Raw genomic sequence first — 4,757 nt, 5'->3', positions numbered from 1 at the left:
CCCCTCCTGCCTCCGTGTTTCCTTGCCACCAGCTCCCTGTGTGCCCACAAAGCCCTGTCCCCACCCCGGGTGTCCCTGGCAGTGGGGACAGTGATTTCAGCAGTGGCGTTGCCTGAATGTTGTGGTTGAGATCCTTGCTTTCTCGCACAGCTTGGATGAGAGCCCACTGGAAAGCCCACGGCAGACTGGCTTCAACATCCACATGATATTCATTTGTGGAAGGAAAGGCACTGCAGAGCTGACAAATGCGTTGGCTCTGCCCGCTCTGACTATCAAAGATGAAATAATCAGCATTATGGCCACACCAGTGCCATCCTTATGTTTCAGAGTGAACACTACATTGAGGTGAACAGCCTGGTCCTCCCCAAGCTGTCTGGGCCGCCTGGCCGCAAAGCTGAGCAGACAGCACTACACTGATTCGTGGATTTAGGGCTGAATATTTCACACCCTTTTGAGGCTGGGGTGTTCCCGGTGTTGCCTTTTGACCGGCTCCGAAGGAGGTTTAAACACCCTGCACTCCCCACCCCGAGACACAACGTGAGCCCCCGAAGAGCCAGAGAGGCCTGGCACGACTGATCACTGCTGCAGTGAGTTGGAGGGGTCTCAGCTGACCCCTCCAGGATGGAGATTTTGGGACTCCACCTGTTGACAACTTGCCCCAAGGGCTTGAGGTCTTTTATTCGAGACTGGCAGTGCAGGAAAAGGCCAGAATGCTTAAAACCAGGGAGGGGGGAGGAGAGGGAACCAAAAAGCTGCCACAAAACTGAAAAGAAAGCAGTGACAAATGTAAGCAATCAGTGGCTGGGGGCCAAAGAGCAATTAAAGCGCAAGCCTTCCTCCGAGGCTGGGAGCGAGATGCTCCGCTTCCCGCTGCGGCTGCAGAGAGCCCTTGTGAGAGCCCCGCCATGCTGCTGAACGTGCCAGGGCCCTTCTCCGACATGGCCGTGGTCACGGATTGATCCTCGGATCGATGCCGAGTGCTTGGGTTGGCCGATCAGGGTCAAGTGATGCTCAGCACCCGCATCCCCCCCGGGTCCTGCTCAGGCAGGTTGGGGGCCGTGAGTGCTCGGAGCATCTTGGCAGTGCTGGGGACCTGCCAGGCTGCTTGAGGGTGACCGCAAGGGGAGCGGGACAGCCTGACCCTTTGGGAGGTGGGTTTAGGGACAGGGTGGTCACGCTGTGGGTGGCTGGTAAAAAGATAGCTGGAGATGTCCCCTGTAGTGTTCTCCAGCAGCAGGACGAGGTCCCTTCTCCAGCCTGGACAAAACCTCTTCCCACCACCGTTCTGTACCACATTGGCCATTTGCAACCTGTTCCCCACTGACCCCTGTGCAAAAAAAATTAATCAGGAGGAACAACCCAGTGGCTCAGGGACCGAGTGTGTCACCAGGGATCCCCCCCAGCTCTCCAGGGTGTCCATCTCCTTCCTCCTCCTTCTTTGGCTGTTGGCTTGGAGAGAAAGCTACATCCCTCTATGCCTGACCCTGGGGCTCTAGGATGAGAGTATTATGGCCCCAGTCTGGATTTGGGGCAGGGAGAAGGGCGTGAAGTGTTGCCAAGCCTTTCTGAAACTGCATGAAGGCAGACATGAGCCATCAGCCAGGTAAGGTCCTTCACCCCAGGACACCGTGGGGGTGTTTGAGGGCAGGAGGGGGGTGAAGCACCCGTCCCAAACCCCCAACCGGTGCAGGGCTTCCTTAGCTCTTGCTCTGGATCTCCATCATGCCAGGCTGGGGCTGTGCACTGGGCTGCTGGGCAAGGCCGTGGGCACCCTGCCTTCCCAACGGACATTGGAGACACGGGAGGGTCATGGTGGGTGGGGGGGTGGAGATGGGAGACACTGGAACCCTGAGGGGGGGAAAAAACCCTGTTGGGAGAGCACCAGGACCAGGCATGGAAGAGCAACAGCTCCCAGGGAGAGCAGAAAGCCCAAAGGGGAGCAGAAAGGTTGGTTTATTGATGTTTCGGCTGTCCCCATGAGGAATTCAAACCATTTTTGGACCCAGGCATCTGGCTCCCCAGTGGGCAGTGGGATGCTCCTGGCGTTCCCCATATCCCCATGGAGCAGCCCGTCCCTGCCAGCAGGCGATCCCAGACGAGCCCAACTCCGGCAGCTCCAGCCTGGGGCTGGCGGGGATTTCGTTAGTGCCGCTGCTTGTTTGGAGCCACAAGGTTTGGATTCGGGCTCTTTTGGCACAAATCCCCTCCTGGCCCATGTTTCTTGGCTCTCTGTCCCTCTAGGTATAACTCCAGCACCAGCCAAGCGGGAGAAAGGGAACAAGGGATGGGGACAGAACCTGGCACACCCTTACACCAGCCCCTCTTTTTCCCAAATAAAAATCGCCCTTTCCCCCATCTCCAGTAGCATTTTTGACTCTTTTTGTTTATTTTTGAAGCCAAGGAAAGACCAAGCGGGGAAGGAGGCACACATGGCATCCGGGGACATGCAGCGGAGAGGGAACATGGGCAGAAAGACCTGATATAGAGGGGGGACGGTGACAGCATCCCTGGCCTCGGGGCTGGGATTAGCCATCGGGTGCACTTAAAGGAATTTTAATCAGCGAAAGATGGTGCTGTCAATAAAAACAAGCGAGAGGCTCTGTGGCGTTGCGCCAAGGTGATGAGCGCATGATTTTTAATCTAGGAAAGTAGCTGCCGGGAGGGGAACGGCACACGGCCGGGCAGCGGCTCCCGCGGAACTGCATCCATGCCAGGGATAACTGAGGGGCTGGATCCAGGCTGGGAGAGGCGCTTTCCCCCGCCAGAACCAGGCCACCCTTTGGGGTGTCATTGCAGGGGGAGGTGGTGAGGAAAGGGACTGGGGGTCTGGTGATTGCATGGGGCTGTTGGGTTCCTCTGCAGATGGTTTGCTTGAGGTCTGTTCTCCTGTGCCTCAGTTTCGCCTTTCCTAAGTGAAGTTGCTTAATCACCCCTTTAAGACAGGCAAATTTCCTGGGTCTGGGTATAAAAAGAGGGACTGCTTGCAGGGTGCTGGGTGAAGGCAGCAATGGGCTGTGGGACAAACCCAGGAGAAGGGCAGCGGGAGCTGAGCATCCCTGCCATGAGCAGATAACCAGGGCTGAGCCAGTTCCAGGCGAGGATGAGTTTCCAGAGCTTTGTGCTGCATCTCCATTCTGGAGATGGGAGCAGGTGGAGCCGTGGCTGCTGCACTGAGCATCAGTCTGCCCACCAGGCCCGTCCGAAGCAGGCAATTGCTGTAATCCAGCAGAAGGCAGCTCTTGTTTAAGCAATTTCTAGCAGAGAGACAGCTCGGTGTGAGCAGACCTGCATGTGCTTCTCAGCCGGCTGGAAGACACCTGCTAAAATCAACGTTACCCTGAGCCCACGGCGGGAAGAGCTCTCCCCACTGCCCCTGCGTTTCTCTTGCAGTGACCTGAGCAGGGTGACAGCTCTCTGATGGCCACACAGGCACTGAGACACGAGAAACCCCAAACCACTGGGACCAGCTCACGTCCCCATCAGGTGCACGTGAACCCAGCAGTGATTTTCACCATATTCTCTCTCTTAAACTGCCACAAGCAGTGGGCACCTTCCCTCACATCGCATTGCTCTGGTTGACCTGGCCTCATACCACACTCATCTTTGAGGCTGCAGCACTGCTTGGAGGGGATTTTGGAAGGGGGGAGGCTCCCTGGAAGCCAGGTGTATCTCCTCCTTCCTGCTGAATACCTGTGGAAAGATGAGGCAGTTGCTTCCCTGCCCTAATCCTGGCTCTTAATTGAGGATACCTGTGCTTGCCACTGCCTGGAGCAGCCTGTGGGCTGCAGGAGGTGGAGCTGGGAGCACTGGAGAGATTATAAACCCACCCCAGAGCAGCTCTGGAGGCTTCCTAAGTCTCCGGTGCAGTTGATATCACTGGTTGTGGCCTTGGAGTGGGGATGGTGAAGGTAAAAGAAGCAATGCAAGGACCCACCTTGTTCTTTTGGGGACCTTTGACACCCTACAAAGCCCTTTTCTCCTGCTGAGTCCCGTTGCAGCATGGCAGAGCCCCAACCTCGTGTGCTGGGTCCACGTCGATGTCAGGTGGAAACCCCCTCCCCAAGCTCGGTGTGATCCCTCAAGAAACCCTTTGCAGCCCAGTCTCTCTCCAGCTTCCTGGCAGCTTTATTCCCACCATCCCTATTTCTACCAGAGCATTGCCCCACTCCACAGCAACTGGAACCAGCTTGCTGCTGGGAAGAGGGGTTCAGGATTTCAATGCCCAGTAAACTCACTGGGGTCTGTCCCAGCACCCCGGCATGGCTCAGCCTGGCAAACTGCTGCCGTATGCACAGGGTGCTGAGCCAAACGTGGGGCTGGGGTGGATGAACCCCCCCTTCCCACCCCCCCAGAGATTTACAGCTGCTGAACTCGGCTGTGGTCCCTGGCTGCCGCATCTCTGTGTGTTCCCCCCCAAATCAGTGATGCTTCAGGCTCTTAGTTTAATTAGGGCTGGCGCTGAGGATTTTGGCACAGAGGGCGAGGGATGGTGGCATTGAATGTGTCCAGTTCCCACTCTCTTAATGTGATGAAATCTAATAAATAACTCAAGCCCAGAATGACGTTTCTTTAGCATCAAGGAATGAATGAGACTTGCAGCTCATTTTTGGCTGGGCAATGCAAGCCTTGCATGGGTTTATTTTACCACTCTAGCTATTCAGAGCCCGTGGCCTTAATCCTACCATTGCTGGAAGAAGCTCTTAGAACCCACAAAAAGTGACCTAAAATGTTCTTTTTTTCCCATCTCCCTACTTTGC

Source organism: Haliaeetus albicilla, chromosome 26, assembly GCF_947461875.1.
Source record: "Haliaeetus albicilla chromosome 26, bHalAlb1.1, whole genome shotgun sequence".
Classification (NCBI taxonomy): Eukaryota; Metazoa; Chordata; class Aves; order Accipitriformes; family Accipitridae; genus Haliaeetus; species Haliaeetus albicilla.
Note: the sequence above shows the minus strand (reverse complement) of the source record.